The 23,784-nt window shown below is 41.0% G+C and overlaps 1 long non-coding RNA gene across 1 annotated transcript in view; it reads left to right on the forward strand.

Moving 5' to 3' along the window:
* LOC106783307 (uncharacterized) overlaps window positions 1–19,329 on the forward strand; it is a 208,376-nt gene extending 189,047 nt beyond the window's left edge. The window contains exon 5 of the long non-coding RNA XR_011440057.1: window positions 18,317–19,329. This is a non-coding gene — a long non-coding RNA (uncharacterized lncRNA). The remainder of the gene's footprint in view (window positions 1–18,316) is intronic.
* The last annotated feature ends 4,455 nt before the right edge of the window (window positions 19,330–23,784 follow it).

The following is a 23,784-nucleotide window of genomic DNA, read 5'->3' on the forward strand; positions in this document are numbered from 1 at the left end:
CCTCTCTTGCACAGAGTTCAGGAGGGGAGATTCAGGAGGCCATCTGCTTGGGTTCAAAACCCTGCTCTCACCCTTAGGAATGATGGATCGTTGGCAGTTCACTTAATCCCCCTTTGCCTCAGTTTTCTTATCTGTAAAATGGGAAAACAGGGATCTACTACCAACTTTATGGTTTGTGTGTGTGAAGATTACGTGAATAAATCTTTATAAAGTTCTAATAACAGTGCCCAGTATATAGTAAGCATTATGTAAACATTGGCAATGATGCTGACTGCGATGGTGACGGTGATGATGGCAACTATGTCTCACAGCTGTTCCCACTGGAGGCAGCTCAGCTGGAGTTGACACTTTGCATCGTCAATTTCCTGTACTTAATGGATTTCTGGAAATTGTTGGTATTGAGAAGTTACTCTGGATAGGAAAGTGGAGTCATTTCTCAAATTCTCCTGAGTATGAGCTTGACAATGTATTGGCAATGAGGTTTCCAATGACTTTACAGAACATAGGTACACCCATATCCAGAAGCAAGTTGAACTTTTCCAAAAGGCAATACAAAAGGTTATCTGATTAGCTCCTGTTGCAAAGTTCTCAAACATTGGCGTGCACCAGAATCACCTGGAGGAATTTTAAAAACAGATTGCCAGGTACCACTTCCAGAATTTGTGGTTCAGTCCATCTGGGGTGGGGTCCAAGAATTTGCTTCTCTAACAAGTTCTAGGGTGATGCTGGTGCTGCTGGTCCGGGGTCCAGACTTGGAGAGCCACTGCCCTGTTACATGCTCTGCTGCTTTGCATTGGAGAGAGTGAATGAGGCGCAGCATTCCTGGCTTCCTGCTGCCTCCCAGACCCTCCTGCTGAGCAACTCTGGATTCCCTCACTGTGTCGGATGCTTGGCTCTGCCAGCCCCTAGCGTGTGTGCGCTGCTTGGACCTTTCCTTCATCCGTATAACCAAGAGATTGGACCAAATTCCCAGGCCTATGGGATCAGAATTCAGAATTTCTGTGGATGGGGCCCAGAAACTTGCATTTTAACAAGTGTCCAGGGGATTTTGATCCTTATTAGAGTCTGAGAGTCACAAGACTAGAAATTCTCAATACGCTTCCATCTCTAATGCTTCAGGATTCCAGACTCCCTCCATGGGCAGCTCACATGCTGCCTCTGAAGCCGGATGCTGCCTTTTTAAAAATTGAGATATAATTGACATGTAACATTATATTAGTTTCAGGTATACCACAGAATGATTCAATATTTGTGTATATTGCAAACTGATCACCACAAGTCTAGTTAACATGTCACTATATGTAGTTATGAAAATCTTTTTTCTTGTGATAACTTTTAATGTCAAGTCTCTTAGCAACATTCAAATATGCAATACAGTTTATTAACTATAGTCACCACACTGTACATTACATCCCCAAGACTTATTCATTTTGTAACTGGAAGTTTGTGCCTTTTGACCCCCTCATCCAGGTGCTACCTTCCGATGATGAGAGGTGGAGCTCCCTGGCAGAGTGATGCCCCTTCAGATCCTGCTCTCACCTGTGGCCCAGGGCCCTGCCACCCACGAGGCAGAAAACAATCAGCCGACTCTGCTGGAGTCTCACTTTTAGGCATCCCTCTTGATAACACACTCTTTCACCCCCATGCTCTGATACCACCTTCCTGCTCATCCCCCATTTCTTTATCTTCCACAGGATGTTTCCCTGACCTGTTCCACCTGCCTCCACCTTTGGCCATGTGCTCTTTTCTAACAGGTATCAACTTAAAAGCAAATTCACCTGTTATTTTGTCCTCAAAATGAGTTTATTAGGGAATAGCCAAAAGAATTGCAATTCGGGACATGCATGCTATGGCAAACCATAGGCAAAAACAGAAAACAAAGGAGAGGAGCTGCTTTTATCAAGAAAAAGGAGGAGTAGGGAGAGGCTGTTCTAAACGACAGTCTATTGGTGGAAAGGAAAGTAACAGTTCAGCTTGGTAATGGCTTCTCATTGGCTGAGCTGCAGCATTTCTCATTGGCTGGGCTGTTGCCAGGTGGAGAGGGAAATCTTCCTTCAGTAGTAAAGTAGTTTTACTTCCTGTCCAAGATGCAAGCATAAGTCACTTCCTGTTTGGTGTAATTGATGATGTACCATAGGGCATGAGAGCTCCCTCTACAGGACTTCCCGACTCCAATTTAGTTAAGGTGTTTTTAGTTAATTTCCACGCAGGCAATGCAGGCCAGACCACCTCCACACCTCAAGTAGGCTAGCAAACCTCCTCCTCTGGTGACTCCTGCTCAGCGGCTCAGCTGGCAGTTTGGGACAGGATCAGTACAGATGAGAATGGCTAAGAGACCAGCTAGGCAGCCAATTAGCCGGCATTTATGGTGTTCATACTATGTGCCAGCTCTGTTCTGGGCACTGGGGACACAGCGCTAAAAAGACACAGATCTCGCCTTCAAGGAATTTACATTCTAGTGGAGAAGAAGACAGAAAAGAAATATGTAAACAGCAAATAAAGATGAGGATTTCAGATAGTGTTCACCAGGAGGGAATTCACGAGTCCCTGCCCTACAAGTGGCTTCTCACTTCACACGCCACAATCCTGTAAAAGTGTTGTCATTATTCTCATTTTACAGAGAAAGGACCTGAACTGAAGCTCAGAGGTTACATAACTTACGGTGGGAATACAAACATACTGGCAAAATATGCAGTTCCACAAACAAGGAAGTCTAAAGCACATTGTTAGGTAAATACGGTAAAACAATGAAGAGTATTCACAAAATGGTTTGGTAGATTTTATTTATATCTTATGGTTTTATATGTATATATAACAGTTATATATGTGTGTGTGTGTGTGTATATAGACACACAGGAAAAACATCTGGATGGACAAGCACCAAAAGTTCCACTGAGAATATCTCTGGAGGGGAGAGTGGAATTGGTGGAATAAAAGAGGACTAACCCTTTTTCTTATATTGTTCTGTATTGTCTGAGTTGCTTAAAATGAGCATGCTTTCATGTATTACTTAGGAATATACATTAAAAATTTAAGATACATTCTTCTTGTCAACATGCGTATGCAGTCAGTGTTGTTGGAAAGGGATTTGAATGCGGGTCTAGTGTGCTTTGAGCTACACCACATGCTGTCTCCAGCAGACATGGAGGCACCATCATGCTCAATCTTGGGCAGAGCAAGTGTGCAAGTGTGGGTGCAATGCCCAGCGGGAGGGGTGAGGACATTCGAAGCCGATCGGCATGATTCTGCACTCATTTCTCTATCACACTTGCTGGAATCACTTGCTGGTGAAGCACCTACAGCTCTTTGTTTTTGAAGAAAACAGGTAACTCTCTCTGACATTTTTCACTTGTGAGTTTGACTTTCCATCCCGTTGTTAACGAAAGGATCACAAACTAAAGTTTGACAACATCACTAGTTAGTTGGATAATGAATGCAAAATGAACTATTTTGGCAACTCAAAGATGCTGATCGCTATGGTCAACCCTAGAATGGTGGGTTTGTGTGTCATTCTCTGACTCCAGTTTTCAGGATCTGGCTCCTGTCCCTTGGTCTGCTTGCTGGCTGCACCTGTCTGTAATCCTGGCCTCCGGAATAAGTTCCTGGAATGAAACCTTGTTGGAAATGGCTGGGAAATTCTTAGGATGAAATAGGAGAAATTTAAGACACTTCAGGTTGGCGAGCAGCCTCCGTACCTTTAAACACATCATTTCTGAGGTGGGGCAGGTAGGATTTCACTAGCACATTATACAACCATCCTCCAAAGGAACGGCATGTACATTTCAGTGGCAGGAAAAGAAAATCACTCCGTTCTACCATGGTTAATTGTTATTAATAATGTAAATATTGCCTTATCATATTACATGTTTCTGCTTACATCCAGTGACCTATATCAGGAAATCCTTAAGTGATAGATTTGGGGACTAAATAAGCTTTTCTTAAAAAAAAAAATGCATAAAAGTTCAAATTGAATCCCAACTCATTTTTTTCAGTAAGATCTATTAGAGTATCTCTTTTTCAGGCTTTCAAATATTTTAGCATAAGAGACAAAAACATTAATCTTAGCAACGTACCGGTGATGGTGGCAGACCAAGCGAATAGTCTTTATTCAGTGTAACAAATATTAAGTTCCTACTAGATAAGGGCACAGCGCTCCAAGCCGTGGAGGTGAGAGAAGTGCTCTTGCCTTTTTACCCTTTAATAGGGGTGCACCTATTATTACACATTTTTATAATACAAATTGAACATTTAAAATATCAGGAGCAGTAGAAAATGCAGTGGAGGCTGAGCAGAGGGAGCATTTTCATGGGGTTGTGGGTTATGGAGGGGTGTTAAGGGAAAGAGGGGGAGGACAGAGTTTTGACAGGTGTGGCTGAGGGAAGGGCCATCTGTTCTGGTGTCAGAGAAGGTGATGCTTTGGCTTTCTGCGAAGTCAGGGCAGAAAAGCCACAATGAGGCTGGTCTTGAAACGCTTCTCATTCCCACTCGGAGGCTGTCTACTGACTCCCACAGAAGTCTTGTCTTGGAGGGAACCGTCACATCTCAGAACTCACTGTATGTGAAATGACGAAGAGGCCATCACAATGGCCAAGCTTCAAGATGGTTTCATTTCCTTCATTTTCTTGTGCCCTCCTCAAACTATTCCAAAGTTGGAGTTTGGGGAGGATAGACGTGTCAATTGGTAGCTTATAGAAGCCAGCTTTGGCTCTTTCAGCCCACCAGTGCTGCCCAGCTGCTGGGGTTAAAATAAACCTAGAAAAGCTGGCCTTCTGCCCTCTCTTGAAATGAGAGTCAGGTGAGGCAGTAGGTGTAGCTGTGCCTGGGCAAGTCGTACTGATGACGGGAAAGGCAGTGGTCATGCAGTGCAAGGGTAATATGAGGGAAGGGAGGTGCGGTACAGGGCCAGCAGGGCTGAGGCTGAAATGTCATTGGTGTTGCTATCTAGAAGTGAGGTGGGTCTGTGGTAAGCATGCTCAGGTGACAAACATCTTTGCCTCGCAAATTAAAGCTTAGGAGAAACCTTGCCTCCCTGGTGTGTGAATGAGGACACTTCAGAAGTAACTCGGAAAATTCTGTTTCCCATAAAAGTGGGCACCAAGATTGTTTCTGTCCTTTCCCCAGAGAGGTGTGAGGCAGTTTACATGAGAAATGGTCCACAGGATAAGTGTCAGTCCCCTAAAAGCTGGTTCTTTTCTTTTTTTTTTTTTTGAGGAAGATTAGCCCTGAGCTAACTGCTGCTAATCCTCCTCTTTTTGCTGAGGAAGACTGGCCCTGAGCTAACATCTGTGCCCATCTTCCTCTACTTTATATGTGGGACGCCTACCACAGCAAGGCTTTTGCCAAGCAGTGCCTTGTCCGCACCTGGGATCCGAACCGGCGAACCCCATGCTGCTGAGAATGGGAACGTGCGAACTTAGCCTCTGCGCCACCGGTCTGGTCCCCTGGCTCTTTTAATCTATATCACCAAGACGACATTGAGTGGCACGTTTCTTCTGCCTTTGAGACAATTCCCAGTGGAGCTAGGGGGTCGAAAAGCACCTGATTGTTGGACACCATGTCAAGAAAGGTGGTTCAACTTTTACTCTGGGGTTGCGATGGGAGCAGGAGATAAGTATGTATTCTGCAGAAAAGAATCCAGGATTACCTGGAAGAAGAGAAACTATGGGTGATGCTTTGCCGCATCAAAGTCATGGACGTTTCTCACAGATACGTGATGGTCTTTATATCTATATTAGCCTCTTTGTCTTTTTTAAAGCAAACAAGTATAAAAAATGTGTAATATTCCTCTAATCTTGGCTATTAGGAAGTGCCTTTAGGGTGTCCTCCATGGACTGGAGAGACTAAGAAACAAGAGACCTATCTTCCCATTAGCTCTTCCTACACTTCACCTTAAAGCGTAAACGTATTCTCTAAGGTTTATTTAACTTTCTGCCCAAACCTCTAGTGTCAGTGCTTCTTTTTTTATTGCCTTTATGGATTTATTTTTCCTAATATTGATATTCAATTTAGAAATTATTTTGTATCACTCTAAGATGCTGAGTTTTTAAAATAAATTAAAAGATTTTTATTTAAAAAAGGTTTTTTATTTCAAAAGATAGGTAATTTTGCGCAAATATTCTTGATGAAAATACGTAACTCTCTCTGACATTTTTCAGATGTGATTTTGATTTCCACTCCATAATTAACTAATTTAAAGGATCATAAACCAGTTTATCAACATCACTCGTCAATCCAGATAATGGATGTAAGAGTGTTTTGACAGTTGAGTGGTTCTGATCATTGTGTAACTCCAAAATGTGCTTTAGTCAGTCGGCAGGAAAAAGCCAATATGGAGAGTTCGACAAAGTGAAAATGTTGAATTATTTTCTAGCACTAAAGTTGTTCTTTCATTAACTAGCATATCAATTCTTTCTTTGTATCTTAAAAATCATAATATCTGGGTTCTGTGGTTTGTTCCAGGGAAAATAATTTAATCTCTCTCTTTTTAAGCCAAATCAGAATGTCACCAATTACCTTTATTTACCTGACTTTAACAGACATGTGAAATTTCACCCCATGAGCTGAACACACAACCTTCTGACATTTATTATCTTGCTCAAAGGTGAGCAGAGAAAGAGCTTTGCTGTTGCCCCTGTGATTTTAGGGATTATCTCTGGTCGACAACTGGCCTGGGCCCTAATGCTCTTTTAGGTGGTTGTGTTTGTCTAGACAGGACTGGGCGGAGATAGCATCATTCCCATCACGCCTGATTTAACTTGGCCTTGGATGATATCACAGATGGGGCTGGAACCTTTCACAGTAGATTACATCAATTTAACCATTGTTTCAAGATTTTATCTTTTTGTTTGAATAGCTTAGCTCCAGAGATAACATTTTATAGACCCATGCTCCTTCTAAACAAATGTTGCTGTCATATGGACCTATTCTGATGTCTCTCCCATGACAATGGATTTTCCTGAGTCATCCTTGGTCTGGCGTTTCCTGATCCTCACCGGGTTATTTGTAGTTGGAGCTGGGGCCACCAGTGAAATCTCTGATTCTTGACCACTGATTTTATCTGTGCAAAGCAAACCAGAATGGACAGGGATGAAGCCATTTATAGAACCTTCTCGTCACCATGCTGGGGAGCGCAGGCTTACACTGCATTAGGATGGTTAACGTAGAGAGCGAGGGGTTTTGTTGGCATTTGGTTTGATCCTGATTACACGATTAGCTTCAGGATTATATGGGTAGGATAAAATCTCTAAAGTAATGTCCATGGAAGTAAATAGCTGATTGATAAAACAATTTTGGCTGGTCCTTTCAACCAGATCTCTGAACAAAATCCAGAGGTAGGGGCTAGGTTAGGACATGACACTTGGGTTCCTGGTAAAAGAGTGCCAACTTTTCGTTCTTGAGATTGTGTCCATTCCCCAGTTGTTATTCGGCAGCAGAGAGCAACTCCCCTGGTTCAATAGAGCCAGAGCAATTTGGAAGGTCAAAATTTAGTATATTTAGAGCTAGAAGAGCCAATGTAGTCAATTTAAGCAAAAGATTACTTTCTTTGAGTGTAGACTGTCTGTCCATGAAGACTCAAGTTCTGTGCACGGCCAAGCTATTTTGTTTTGGCTGGCTGACTTATGGGTTCTGTTTTCTCCCCCTCTCCAAAGTAAAAATATTGACACATGTGAATTCAGTGAGATGATTAGGGAAAGGGATGGATGGGATGACAGTGAGCAGATTCTGAGAGTCTATCAACATCTGCTGCTTTGGGAGGGCTTGGGCACAATTTGATGTCTTCTGATGGCAAAGTGAAGCATCCTGGGCAGCCACTGGAACTCTTCATTCTTGTTCTGCTCTGTTGCTCTGCTCCTGCTCTGAGGGTTGAAGGCTATGCCACTGTCACTTCATAGTGAAGTGTCACATGTGTCCTCATGTCTTGGCCAGCAGTGCATTCTGGTTCTCATGGGGGCTCCTCTTCTCAGTGATGTCCCCCCAAAGCTAGCTGGGACTTATGTATGTCCCCCCCCCCCACCCTGCCCAGGACCCAGACGACATGCCACGATGCCCTGGTCCCCATCCAGCTCAATTCAGCCCTCAAGAAAAACCCGAGCTTAAAAGAGGGACAGCCTTCTGAGAACCATCAGACTATACACTTGATACAGGAGTTAAGAAACCTGTGTTCTCTACCCAAATCTGCCTTGGATTTGGGCTCTCCACTTTCAGAGTACTGATTAATATTGTGTTACATTGCACAGCTTATTCTAAAGGTATCCTTCATCCTTATGACAACCCTCCTGCCTATCCAATTCAAGAACACTGAGTGCCAGTACCGTGGTTAGAGGGGGCAGTTGGAACCTCCTTGGCCTGGGCTTCCTATTTCCCCACGAAAAGACTCTCTCCAGGAGCTCTCACCTGATAATAATCAGCCCTTGCTCTCTCTCTCCATGTATTTCAGTCTTGTCCTCCAAGTCCTATATTTTCGAGGGGAAGCCTGTGGTTTTCCTGGCACCGGCCATGACTTGGAGGGTCAATATGGCTAAATCTGGGGTTCGGCATTGGGAAGCCCATGGTTCCTATACACTGAGTCGCCTCCTCCAGCCTGGTCTTTCTCAGGATGAAGCTGATATTTTTATCTATATCTGCCTTACTCTTTTATCTTATCCCTCATTTGGTTTAGAGCTCAGGTGTGGAAAACAGAGGTATAGTTTATTGGGCCCCTAACACCATGCTTGATAGCCAACGATGGTTGAAATAGAGTCCCCACTCTCAGAAAGCTCTCAGAGCAGTGGGGGGAAGTGGGGGAGATGGAATTGTTGTGAATGAGTGTAACTGGGGGGCGGTGTAGAGTGGAATTCAAGAGCTCCACTTCTGGACTCATTCAACCTTGGCTGCATCCCCAGATGTTCCACTTATGAGATGAGTGACCCTGGGGAAGTTACTTTACTTCAATGCGTCAGTTTTCTCATCCATAAAATGGAGATAATAATAATAACCATCTCACAGAATTGTCAAGTTTCAATGAGATGACATATATAGATTGATTAGCACAGTGCCAAACACACAGAAAACATTATACTTTTTGGCCACTGTTATTATTAAAAGTGTGATGCATCTGGTGTGGAATCACAGGAGGAGAACTGACTCTTCATGTGAGTGCTATTATCCACAAAGAGGTAGAAAATAGATCTGTCCATATTGTGGAGTGATGGTTAGAAAAGCGACCCCAGACTGGACCTAATACATTTTTGTTGAGCATCACTCTGTAGATTCCAGTTTGCTTTTCATTAATAATAGTTCGTATTAATTGAGTGTAGCTATTGTCCAGACTGGCATCAGGCCACAGACAGAGGGAAAGGCAATCACTAAGTACATATGGTACTAATTTATATTCAATTGCTAAAGCAGCTATTTCCCTAGTGCCAGAGAAGAGTAGAAGAGACAACAAGAAGAAGAAAGAGAGGGAAAGGAAGAGAATGAAGGGAGAAGGGGAGAGGAAAAAAGTGTGATTCCGTTCCTTCTCATAAATATGGCTGTGAAACCCTTGACGTTAATATCACCAAAGTGATGAAATTAATTTATGGACTCAGAGTATAATAATTCACAACTGATATGTGGAAGTCACACCCCAGATTAGGATGGATAGAGTGCAGATGGAAAGAGGGATGTGAGCAAAAGAAGGGGGAAAAGACCTTCATAAAAAAAAAGAAAGGGGATAGAGAACTCTACCACCATTCTCCTTTATCTGTCCACTTCTACTAAGATATATGTAATTTTGCACTCTCGTAATTATAAAGTTCACATGTACACTTTTTCATCCATATCATCTCTATGAGACACTCAGTTTTATGAGATGACTTTTTTCATATTCAGGTCTTGCTCTTATTTCAATGTTCTGGTATTTCCATGACTTCACAGTGGGAAGAAGGGGACCTTGTTACAATCCTCTTTATTACTTCTGACATCCAACTACCCACTTTTGAACTCACCTCAACCATCCTCCCCGCTGGCTGCTCTATTCCAGCCTCCTTCTTGCTCTTCAACCATCACAAGCACACTTGCTTCCCAGTGTGTGAGGGTCCATCTGCCTGGACCGTTCATCTCCAGCCTTCCACACTTCTCACGCCTCCACTACCTTTAGATCTCTACCAGTGTCATCTTAGAAGCTTTCCCTAACCATTTTATCTAAGATGGGACTCTCATCTCTGCCAGTATACCCTGCCCTTTCCTTTGTGTTATTCTCCAAAACAGTAATCACCATCTGACGTGGTATACATTTATAGGTTTACTTACTGTTGTCTTTCCTTCTGTGTTAGGTTGAGTTCCCTAGAAGGTGAAGCTGAGAGAAGGATTCAAATGTGTATTGAGGGAACGCTTTTCAGGAAAATCCTTTAAAGGGAGGGAGCGAAGCAGGATAGCAGTGGGGGAAGCAGCCAGGCAAGGATGTGGTTTCAGAGAAAGGCTAGTTTTGAGAAAGAACTTTTTGGTCCATAAATTGCACCTGAAGACAAGAGGTTGGTCCTTTGTACCCTACCAGTCAGTCATTGGCTATAGACTGGGGAGAGGGCATTAGGACTTCCTGGCTGAGGGAGTGCTCCTCAGCTGAGGTCAATTCTCTTGGGGATGGGGACAGCTGGGAGCTGGGAGCCAGCACACGTAGAAACTGGGAAAGGACATGCTGGCCAGGAAAGGAGAATTGGAGACAGGCAACTGAATGACATCTTTCATGCCTCCACTACAATATAATCTCCATGATATCTGAGGCTTGATCTTTTTTGTTCTGTGCCGTATCTCTAGCACATAGAGCAGAGACACTATGTAACAAATAAATGAGCTTATTGAACTTGCACAGTGCTAGGTCCGGGGACACAAGGGTGATGAGACAGATTCCCACCATCATGAGCTTATGGTCTAATGTGAATTCAGATACAGACGATTAAAACACAGCCAGACAAGTACTGTGTTAGGAAATGCAGAGGGGGCTAAGAGAGCCCAGTAGGGGCACTTAAAGTCCAGAGTTTGGGAGGAGCTGGTACTACAAGCCTTGTGATATGGTCAAGGGCTGTTTTTTCCAGGGTAATTCTTCACAGTCAATGGAGTGCACATGGACAAAGTTGGGAAAATACCTGTAAGACTGTAGCATTGCAACAAAGATTCTAGTCCAGTTGTGTCTCACCTTATTTCATGTCTCAAATAGAATGGCTGAGAGGAGAACAACCTGAGTCAGGACCTGTCCCATTTGTCCCTGAGTCTGTTTCCCCACTTGTAGAATGAGAGGGTGGAATGGTGAGTTTCCTTTGAGAACTGACCTTTGAGTATGTTGAGGGGCATGAGCACTGGGCTCTGCCCATTCTGTGGCAGGAAGCCAGAGAATGCCAGCCAGTGCTTTAATGCCACCAGACAGCCAGTATGTCCTGGGATTGAGGGGTTCCCTTGGACATTTGGTACTTGGCATCATTTTTTCTCCAAAGGCACCAGGGTGTTATTTAGGTTTAATGTTCAGTAGGGAGGTCTGTTTTAAAAGAGAGGACTCAAGTGCCCTGACGAAGACAGCTACCACAGCGACACTGCGGCCCCCGCTGGTGCTCTGTAAACTCTGGTGATCTGTGAACTCACTTGTACAGTCTGATCTACCTGAGGGATTCTATGCTGGATGGATACAAACGACCTTCCCCAGTTTTTTCCAACTTATTTGTTGTGTGTAAGGTTCCACATATTTTGGGGAATGGTGTGTGTGTGCGTGTGTCTGTCCATGCATGGGTGCATAAGCTTGTGCATAATTGAGGAAAATGTGGTAGGAGTTGCTTTGGGTCATGTCTTCACTTACAACATGACTTTCAAGTTTGACTCATGCGCCTTAAGATACTTTCATAATTCACCTTGGAACATGGAAAAAAATAGGTTGTGGTGAAATATAAAAAGGCTGTTGAAATGTCACAAAGTGGGTTATGTAACTGTGGATTACATAATGCCTGAGGGTAGGGGCTAGAGAAGGGATATTGTTCAGAAATTTCTAGTAATTTGAAGTTGTTCAAAAACAGCAATGATCTCGGGCATTATTGTGTTTGTTGCTAGCTTTTGGCAGACGTATTCTGAGGGCTGTTAGCCCTCCCAGGTTGGGCAGTCAACCTGAGCACAGAGGTGGATCTCCGGCTCTGAATACCTCACCTCTGCCCCATTCCTGTGAGCTTTTCCACCTCTCACTGGGTGCTCTTGATTGGCTGTTCTCTTACCCACCCCTTGAACAATTGCCTTAAGGCCTGCCATGTTTAATGCGGCCTACCCTGCTGATTTATTTTTCCGGCTTTGCGCTTGAATTTCCTCTAGATTTAGAGCTTTGATTAAAGAGATATAATATGTCAGAAAACTAGGTGGTTTGATTTAGCAAATACTAATTTTTTGTAAGATGATAGTTTCCTGAATGCCAGTTAGTTATTAAGTATGTTTTATGTAACTTTGTTGAATGTTGGAATATTTGTGAAAATAAAAGGTGGGTTCATATCGCCATGGTTCATTAACTGAATGCTGACCTAAGTAATGGTAATACAGTGTCATGGGAGGAACCCTGGAGGAGGGGGCTGGAGAAGGTGGTTCTTGTGACCTTTGGCAAGTTGCTTGGCCTCTCTTGGCCTCAGTTTCTCCACAGAACTAGATAAACTTTAAGGATCCTTTTACCTCTGTGAGAATAGTCCTGGGTCTGTGTGGTTGGAAAGCGCCTCAAATCAGCGAGAATGTGTTTTTATTCAGGTATCTTAAATTAATCTCTTAGAACTCAGGGTCAGTTCTTGTGTCAGGACTTGTGAAGAATGAAATCAAGCAGTGAAGGCTCCAGCCTATCGGACATCCTAACTTAATTTTGATCAAATGTTGTTTTCTTTAATGAAATAGATTACTACAATAATAATACGCTTGGGTGAAGGGTATTGGCTCCGGACCAAGGGCCTGTTTTTTAGCTCTCCTAGTCCTTGTAAGAGAAAGCTGATATTTTCATCAGATCTGGGGTATGATCCCCCGTGGGAAAGCGCATGTCGTAGAAGCCAATACGTATATTGCCCTGGGGCTTCCAGGGAAATTCTATCCTGGAGACAATCAGAAATGTTCATGTATTTCTTTTTCTCATGAGCAAAAATGGAGCTTCACCAACAAATTTGGAAAGTTGTCATATTTCAGCTGCTTTCCTTTTCAAGGGAGGGCTGTACAATGCTGGATAAGGGGAGAAAGACTTTTGCAGGAAGTGTTTTTTTTTTTTCTGGAAGGGAAGAATCCACTTTTGAAGAATCCATTTCACCGTCATGAAATGTCATTTATATTATGAGCCACATTTAGGAACTCTGGTCCTTTGCAGATAGGCATGGCCATTAAGTGATGGCCAGTCACGCTTACGTAATATCTCATTACAGCCAGAGACACCATTAAGGCCATTAGCTGTTACTCACACTGAGGAGGACAGAACAAAAGAAAACTGGCAAAATGTGATCAGATAGGATTGTCATTTTTTGTCTTAAGGAGTCATCAAAGGGGCATTCTATAGGGGCTGAGTGGTTACAGTGGGTTAGTTCTTTGCGTTATTCCATCAGCCCTAGGTCAAAATACCTTAATACCCTCTTTGCCCTTTCAACATGCTCAGACACTCCAGGTGGAGTGGGCAGGACTTGGCTGGTCTACCGGGTAGGGAGGCAGCCCCCGGCCATATGGATGTTTCCATTTGAGGACTTAAACTAGACATCAAGACATTTCGTACAATTTCAGTTGTTTTCTTTTCCAACATGATAAATATGATCAAAAGAATCCCATTAAGTTTAAATATTGTAGTTTATTTAATGGTATAAAGCGAACCCGACTGAAACTTTAGCCGTTCTTTTGGACACGACTACTGCAAGATGAGATGGTATTGGCAAACCCAGCGTTAATGTACTGTGAGAGCGGGAGCAATTTTCCTCTCTCCTCGTAAGGAGGGAAAGACTCAGTCCTGGATTTTCACCTCCCTCCTTGATTTATTAGGTTTTACAGGATACTTAACGTGGTATGTCCTTTATCACTAAAGGAGGGTATTTCACTTTGAGGAAATCCTACACACTAAAAAAAGGAATTTAGCAATTAATAGGGTAAAATTCACACTACTAGCAAAAGTTTCAGTACTTTCCAAAAGGCTCCTGTAGTGAAGCACCCCCAGTGCTTGAAAAAGAACGTGCTAAGCGAGGAACATAAGCCTGTTTCCTGAGTAATGACTTCAGGTAAATTGACGCAAGCATAGCCAAATGCTCTTTGAGCTGGGCAGGACCCAGGAGAAATCAGCTAATTTATAATTGTACTGCCCGTGTGCACTGGCATCGAACCTTCCACCCTACTTGGATGCAAAATTGTACTTTATTGCTCAGAAAGTTTTTTTTTTGGACCACCTCAGTGCCTCTAAACAAGAGGCTCTTATGGGTGACAACCTTTTATTTATGAGAAAGACATTTTCAAATCTTTAATTTTTTATTTAACTTTGTTTTTACCAGAAAATAAGGGACTGTGTATGGTGTATTCATGGAGACCAAATTAACTAATAGCATTTAACTGTGGGTTGAGTGTTCTGGGGAAGTGTTTGGGAAGTGAACTTACAAACAGGAGTCCAGTGTTCAGGGTCCCTAGAGAAATAATGACGGGTCCTACTCACTGAAGATTTTATGCCTCAGGGCAAGCAGAATGCAGTAGAAGAGGGAAGGAGAGAGACCAAGCGTGTGTACCAGTTAGAGTGATGTTTTGACCAACCTGATTGTTAGATACTTTTTGAAAAACAATGATTTATACAAGTTGTTATTTAGAACAACTTATGAAACCCTATAATAAATATACTTGTGGATAACTGGGTTTGGCTGTTAAGAGAAATCCGGAGCTATTTTTCAAAATGGCTTGCAGACTGCTGGACTCCTTCTGAAATGCTGGTTGCAAGCTTCTCACAGCATAGCTACCACCAAATTGAAGCTCTTTTTGTCTCTGAGCCAGAGACCCTGGAGGATTATCTTTTTAAGTTGTTGTTGTGTTAGAATCTTCTATTTTGAACAAATGGGCTAGTGAGAACAAAAGTAGAAGTGGCACTTGCTCAAAGAAGAGAAGATTTAACTTAGAAAACCTTAAAACACTTTTATTATCATTTTTTAAATGCAGGAAGCTCTTCTTTTTATTTTCTACTTTTCTGTTACACATCTATACCACCTCCCACGTGAAGGGATCAGGGAGGAGTTTAAAGAATCAAAATGATTTTTTATAACAAATCTTCTAATTTTTTTTATCGTGTGCCCAGGAAGCAGAGAGGATCTCAAAATGCCGTTCTTGTCCTTGGCCTTCACCCTCTCTCTGCCCCACTGGTTCCTTCCTTCTTCCTCATTTAGTCTGAATTTTAATATGTAATATTCAAATGCACTCATGACGCTCATTTCCTTTTAGTGGAATTTTCCAGTAAATATACTGACTATATTGTTCATAGGAAATTAACCGATGGTGGTATGCCAGTGGGTATGATAGTCAAAACATTTCTTTGGAAGTGACAATGACCTAGAAGGATTTGAAAAGAGTCACAGAGAGAAGAGAAGCATAGTTGTAGAGTTTGCCTGGGAGCAGGGTCAGAGGAGAAAGTCTTTAGAAGAAATGCAGCCACCGGAGAGAGCCTACGGGGAGGGATGTGAAGGAAGGTGACACTTCACCCATCTCCAAGGAGGCAGACAGCAGCTCACCCTGGGAACCAAGGCAGTCTTATTTGTGCAGAATAAGCACAAATAATTTTTATTTAAAGAAATTTTCTAAGGAGAGCTTTTTCTTCCTTAGAGTAAAATGTTAAGAGAGTAAATATTTTAGTTGGATAGTTTCTGAACGCAAGTGAGCACAAAGTGATCACAAATTCATCAGATTATGCCTGTTGTCTGTTGTAATTATTATAATTATTAATTATAATTATTATTAACACCCCCTTTCACTTTCAAAAATGTCTCAGTTTGTGTAATAAATTATATGGTCATGTTGATGCTAATCAGGGTCAGCCTTTGGAAATGGAACGTTTATTGAATTGAGTGGTAGATCACAGAATCCCATCTTCGCTGGTAAAGATTTTGCAGTCTACAACAGAAAATTCTAGAAATAGTATTCAGTGTGGAGGGAGGGTGAATATTTCTGTCTTAAGAACATACACAGGGGGTGACCTCAAGTTCTCATTTCTGACTTCCTTTCGTGGTAATGCTTGCCAGAGTATCTCTAAGAGATTTCATTTTCTTTTGTACAAGAATCAGGAAGGGAACAGGAGACAAGCGTTAATATGACATATGTACATAAACATCTTTTACATCAGTGAGGCAAATGAAACTCACTTTTTTTTCCCTGCTAGACTTATACAATGATGCTGCCAGGAATTTCCATCTCAGGACATTAGTAAAAACACAGACAGAGATCTCCAATCATTGTGATTAAACCCTGGAATCCAACATCATTAGAAAATTCAGGGGAAGATCGTTATCTTTCTGTGATGTTGCAATGATGATGAGACACACTTGTACATGCTGATGCTTCCGTCTAAGCACAGCATCGAAATGGAATTCTTTCCTCAGCCTTGAACTAACTGCTTAGTCATCCTCAGAGGACGTGAGTTCTCTCAAAGGCTCACCCACAGAACTGTGTGAAGACGGTTGCAGTTCAACAATTCATCCAGTAGGGAGAAGCCACCAGCTCAAATATTGTGTTCTTCAGCCGAGTTCTTTCTAAGTTTCCTGCCAGTTCCAGGTCCTCTAGTGATAACTTGTCTTATTAATGAACAAGCTGGCACAGTAAATTGACTCTCTGAGATGCATAGAGATCATGGTCTTTTCATTAGTGATTTATAATGAATACAAATCTGAGGGCCTACTCAGTGCCAGGTGGTATGTCCTCTCAGTAACTCTCTGAGTAAGAGACTAATGAGATCATTATTTACATAAGAAAACTGAGGTTCAGGGAGCCCAAGTGGGGTGTTGTAAGTCAGAGGCAGGATTTGAAACTAGAATTCCTGAGCATTTGTCCTGATGGTTTTGTTTTGCTTTAGTTTGTAACTGTACTCTACCATTTCATGCTTCTAAGAAGATAGACATTTTCTAGCTACAAGTGAGGCACAGAGGCAAGAAGCCTCCAGAAGATTGGGTGTACTCTGCCTCACTTCGGTTGCCTCTGAATTTGCTGACTATGTGAGTACTGGGACGAGGCCACTGTGTAGAGCGAAAAAGTAACTGGCTTTGAACCTGGATACACGTGGGTTTAAACCCTAGCCCCACCACTCCACCGCCCACTCAGTCAATATTGATTCTTTCAGGCCCAGAGATAACAGTTTTGTACAAGAGAGAAAATATTCCGGGTAAAGTTTTTTATTCTTGCTGCTCGTCAGTTTTGTCATCTCCAAAATAGGGGTCAGTGTACCCCTAAACACTGTGGACGGTAAATGTTTAAAGTCATTCAACATATCATGGAAAGAAGGTGATATGGTCATTGAGGGCAAAATGGTGGCAATGGTGACCCAGGGCAAAGCAGGTTTTGCAGGCTGAGGACAATCTGATTGGTCCAACATTTTTAGAACCCTCCAAATGTAAAGGCATGTATCATCATCTATTTCAATTAGCCAAGTCCTGAATTCTTTTTGTGACATTAAAGAAATGAGTTATCTCTTCCCTCACTTTGTATAGATTGAACATGCTTTCCCCCCAAAAAGTTCAGATGTTGAAATCAAATCCCCCAGTGTTATGGTATTAGGAGGTGGGGCCTTTGGGCGGTGAATAGGTCCCAAAGGTAAATAAGATTAATTCCCTTATAAAAGAGACCCCAGAGGGCTCCCTTGTCCCTTCTGCTGTGTGAGGACACGGTGAGAAGACGGCAGTCTATGAACCAGGAAGTGGACACTCACCAGACACCAAATCTGCTAGTGCCTTAATCTTGGACTTCCAGCCTCCAGAACTGCGAGAAATAAATTTGTGTTGTTTATAAGCCACTCAGTCTGTGGTATTTTTGTTATGGAAGCCCACACAGACTAAGATACACTCCAAGCTCTGAAATTTCACCAGAGTCTCCAAAATAAAGATGATTTGTGATTGGAGAAATGGGTGTCAAAGAGTTGTCACCACGGCAATGGAAAAATTCTGTCTCTTTCTCAGAAAAAGTTGGTATCTAGATATCTGATATAACATCTTTTGAGAGATATATTTAAAAGACTGAATGGGAGCAGGTGTCTTTTTCTATGAGCAACGTTTGAAATTGTAGTGATGATCGTTTAATGTTTACTGAGAACTTTTGGTCTCTCAGAAGCACATTGTTCCTTAAGGAACTTTTTCTTTCCTTTTTTTAGTAGAATGGTTGAGAACACGTGCTCAGGAAACTGAAGAATCAGAATGTTGGAGCATGAGGAGAAGTTAAAGATTTTCTAATCCAACCTCCTCATTTTACAGATCGGAACACAAGTGGGGTAATGTGTCTTGTCCAAGGTCATTCTTTAATTCATTCATTTAACAAATATTTATGGCATGCCTATCATATGCTAGGTACTGTTCTACTTGTTGGGGTTGCAGAAATGAGCAGAAGAGATGTGGTCAGTGTTGTCATGGATTTATGTTCTAGTGAGAAGGGAGATATTCAATAAAAATTAAACAAATAAATACATAGTAGGTCAGGTAATGGTGAGTGTTAAGAAAACAAAATTAAGCAAGGGAAGGAATAGAGGGCAATGAAGGAGAGTGTCTTTCAGACAATGCTCAGTGAAGGTGGCATTTGAGTACAGTCCTGAGTGAGGTGAGGGAGTGAAGCATATAGATATCTGGGAAAAGAGCATTCCAGGCAAAGAGATCAGCAAGTGCAAAGGCCCTGAGAAGGACTTGCACTCAAAAGTCAATGTGGCTGGAAGGCATAGACGAAGGGAAGAACTGTCAGGGAGTGTGATCTGAGAGTAGTGAGGGGAGCGGGGAAACCATATGGGCCTGGTGGGCATGGTAAGAGCTCTGGGCTTTTAGGCTCTGGAGGGTTTTAAGTAGAGGAGTGACATGATTTATTTATGTTTTAAAAGGATGACTCCTGAGCTAAGCTCAGACCAGAATCCAGATCCCTTTCAGGTATAGCTCATAGGTCTTCCCACTATGTCATGCAGCTCTCTACACTTGCAGTTGAACCTAGATAACAGATCTTGGAAAATTCTAGGAAATCTCTGTCTTTATAGTATTACCAAGATTGCTGCTTTCAAGCAGAGTTTGCTAAACACAAAGCAATAATAATTATGCTCACACCTTTTCTTTTCTTTCTCTCTCTAAAGGAGAAATAACATTTAGATCTTTTAATGTTTCTTCACTAGGAACTTCATAATTAAAAAAATATATACTTAGGGAAAATAAAGCAGTGTGCCTCCTGCTGAAAAATCATGCACCCCTTACTTGGGATTTAAATGAGTGGAAAAAGAAGCTGCCTTCTGAGGTTATTTTGTCAGTTCTCAGCCCACCCATGCCTTTTAGTTCTGCGTATCACTGGTCGAGCTGTGGTTGTAACGGGAGTATTGCTTTTTAGACATTCTTTATGGTAATAATAACAGCTGCTGTGGACGGAGAGTCTCTTTGGAGCTAGACCCCTTTCATATACTGCCTGCTGAGGGACAGGCCTTTATCCTCAGTTTCCAGGAAACTGAGGCTCAGAGAGGTTGAGAGTTGGTCTACATCGACTCATTCAGCAAGCAGCAGAGCCAATATTTGAATCCTGTCTGGCTTCGCTGCTGGGTAGTGACCATGCCACGTCACGGCCATGATTAATGGAGAAGTTCCACTCATTAGGATGCTTGAACGGAGTTAAGATGTCAAATGTGCCCTCACGTTCTGCTGCTTTTAAATACTTGTTTTAGAGTAAAGGAATAACAGAATTCAGGCTGGAAAAGACTTGGAAGCTCATTTAGTCCACAAACTCCCAGTTGATTCCTGCAAAAGCTTCGTCAAGTGACCTCCCCAGGCCACCACTATGCTGTGCTCCACTAGAGATATGAAACTCCCAAGGCGATGTTTGCATCACTGGGCTGTTTTGAAAATTTTAGAGTTCTTCCTTAGAGTGAGTCTCTCCCTTTCAACCTTTGAAAGGTTGAAGCCACATGGAATAGAACCCTCCACGTAGTAGAAGACAGTATTCATGTTCCCATTCAGACTTCTATGCTAGAAGAATTCCTTTTTTACCTATTTTTTTCTCATATGGTGTAGTTTGAGGTCAGGTTTCCATCCTGCTTAATTTCTTCTGCACACATTTGAGTTGGTGTCTATCCCTTTTAACGAGGGACATCCAGTGCCTAAGACAGTTTCCTTGGTAGGGTCATATCATGTGTCTGCCACTGAGCGTAAGGTCATGTTGCTGTTGACTCATGGTGAGGTTACCACTGACTCAAGCCCCACTGTCTATTTTACCCACATTACTGCTAATAAAGCACATCTTTCTCATCCTGTACTAGTACAGTTTTTAGTCCTACTTGCCAGCATTTATCTTTATTCAGTTTATTTCATTAGATCAGTCCATTGCTCAAAATTATCGGGATATTTTGAATTCTAATTTCAAGACAAACAAACCCTACTTATAAGAAAATCACTTTGCCTCACACACAAATTTTTATTTCTTTTGCATGCCACTTATTTTCATTATGCAAACGATGTTTTGTAGCACAGATGGAAATTTGTGTGTGCATTGTTTTTGAAGTTGTGGGAAATGTGGGACCATCTTCACAGCGAGTAGACTGCACATCCGGGTCTTGTAGCTGCCCTCTTCTTCCCGGCAGGTCAGTCTGCAGCAATTTGTTACCTAGCTTGCAGGAAGGTGTTGAGTGTGGAAGAACTTAGCATCTCAAAAAAGATGTGAAAGTTTTAAAGTCTCTGTCAGTGTCCCATCCCACTTTGAATTTTTCTAATTTTTCAACTAGTGTTTGGAGCAAGGACGGAAATGCGGCTTTGCCGATCTGCAACACAAAATGATGAAGTTCTTCTAGTAGCTGAATTGTGACTTTATACCAAGAAAGGAATCCTTAAAAGGTAGAATGAGAATAGGTATATTCTCAGTCATAAACATTACGTATAACTGAGGTTTAACCTTTGACAATTGTAGCAATTACTGACGCCTCAGGGTAGGCAAATGATAATGAACTTAGGTCTATTCATTTTTTCCAAAATCTGGAATAGACAGTCATAATCCCTTGATTTCTTAGTCTAGAAGGGAATGTATCACACAATAAATCTTGCAAAGGGAGATATTTCCTTTTCTGTATGCTTTATTATTATCAGCAACATTTTAGATGTACATGTCCAGAATGAATGTGAAGCAAATTACACAAGTCTAACATCTGTTATCTAGATATTGGCTCAAATATTTTCTGAAAATATTATAAAATTGAAAATCTCTCCAGTTAGAGAAGAAAAAGGAAATGTGGTGACTGGTGACAGAAGCTGAGTTAAGTTAAAGAAAGATAAAAACTATAGGGTGAAGGAACTAACAACTTGTAGTCAGTAACTTAAGTTCACAAAGCGAAATATTGTTGGCAGAAGTCACAAAATAAAAGCTTTCCTCAAGTTTATCCTTTCCATTTGTAATGGATTTTTCAGCATCCCCAGAGTGACTCTAGTAAGAGCTACAAAGAGACATATTTCTATTGTTTTATTGCTACACCATTACCATTGTTTTTATTATTATAGCTTTGTAGTATATAGTCTAGTGAGCTAATATTGTATGATAGTGGAAGTCCCTTCATTATTCTTTTCTTTTTAAGATCTAGTTATTTATTCTTGTTTATTTTTCAGATGAAATTTGTAATTATTTTTACCAAATTCCAAAAAAATCCTTATCAGGAAATTGAGTAGAAATCAGTAGACATATATATTTTAATAATTTTAATTTAGAACTGACAACTCCAGAATATAATATCTTCCCATCAAGTTAAATTGGATTTATTTACAATTATTTTTAGTTTATTTCGTGTTCTTTGGTAAAGTTTTGAAGTTTGCTTCAAAAAGTTAACTACACACTTCTGTTAAGCTAATTGCTATGTAAGGTTTTGATTCTATTATGAAAACCATCTTTTCCATTATGTTTTCTGAGTTTTGCTGGCATATACAAAGGTACTTTATTTCTTTAATAAATGATCGCTTTTATAAATTCCTATTATAAATTTCTAGTAAATCTCTGGTGTTTTCTAGCAGACAATCTATTGGTAATCATAATTTGGTCTCTCCTTTAATCATAGTTCACAATGTTTTCTGCAATTTGGTTTGAAAATGGAAAGTTTGTAAGTTTGGTGCTAAAACCTGAGTTGAATGGAGGCTGTTTACGTCTTTATGTTTCCACTTTGTATTAATATTCATATACTCTGATGTAGAAATATTTTTGATTACATAAATCTGCATCAGTTTCTGTTATTATATGATATATAGTATATTAACTTTTCTAAAATATGAAAACTTCTAAATTCTGGAACACTTTCAACCCCAGAGTCTAAAAAGGAATGTGAACTATATTTATATCTCCTTTTGTTTTACTTTTCTTGTTGAGTTGGCTAGAATTTTCAGTATTGAGTAAATGATAACGTATTCTTTATTGTTTTTGATTTTAATAAGAATGTAATGATCTAGTGTCAGAACTAGTATGATAATGGCAAAAATCAAGACAGACATTCTTTATTATGATGGAAAAAAAGCATCTTTCTTAAATTAGTTTGCTAAAAGACATGGATTTTTTCCTTCAAATATATATTTTGTACTTATTGAGATGGTTATATTGTTTTTCTTCTTTGCCTTTGTGATAGTTTGCATCAATTCTTCACCCCTCTCATATGACTTTACAGTTCCTCCCACCAAAAGAGTACTATATCTCCATTCCTTGACTTTTGATTCAGTCATATAACTTGTCTGGCTAGTAGAAGAGGCAGAAATGACAATGTGACAGTTCTGAATCTGTGCCTTAAGAGGCTTTCGATGCTGTTGTTTGCTTTCTTGTATCCTCGTCATCTCCATGAGAAGAATATGCCTTTGCTAGTCCACTGGTCCAAAGAAGATGAGAGACACGTGGAGCAGAACCTCCCCAGCCAAGGCTAGCCTAGAGAAGTCAACCTCCAGCCAACCCAGTGACACCTGAACTAATGCTTATTATTGCATGCTGCTGAGATTTTGTAATTGTCTGTTATATGGCATTATGGTAGCAATGGTTAGCTGGTGCAAACATATTATTGGCTGATTATGTTTATTGAATTTCTGGTATGAAATTATTTTACATTCCTGAAATAATAAATGTTAGTACTATTTTAACATAGATCTGGATTCTATCTGCTTAATTGTTTATTTAGAACTTTGTGCCTGCCTTTATTGGTTATATTGGTCTGTTTTATCTTTCTCAGATGAAGATATTAAGGTCACACTATCATCATAAAATGTATGGGGATATTTCCCCGCCCCCAACTCCAGCAGACAATAGTGTATCCCCAAACGCTGAGCCATAGAAAAGTTCTATGAGTCCCTGGTATACTGAGAAAAATAGGGAAAACATAATGGGTTCGAAAACCTATCTTGATTTAATTTAAGGTGTAGTCATTAGTTCTGAGTTTATGTACTTCCTATGTTCTCATGTTAGAATTTTTATTCTTTTGCAAAATGATTGTGATGATACGTGGTAATAAAAAAGAATATTTCTACTAGAAAAAAATTAAAAGCTGGTGATTCCATGATGGTCTCCCCAACTTTTTCCCTCAGTTTTCATGGTTTCTGAAATCCGAAAGTTTGGAAACCATTATTCTAGAAGAATTTACAGAGCATGTGAGAGATA

This window comes from Equus caballus, chromosome 6 (assembly GCF_041296265.1).
Source record: "Equus caballus isolate H_3958 breed thoroughbred chromosome 6, TB-T2T, whole genome shotgun sequence".
NCBI classification, from domain to species: domain Eukaryota; kingdom Metazoa; phylum Chordata; class Mammalia; order Perissodactyla; family Equidae; genus Equus; species Equus caballus.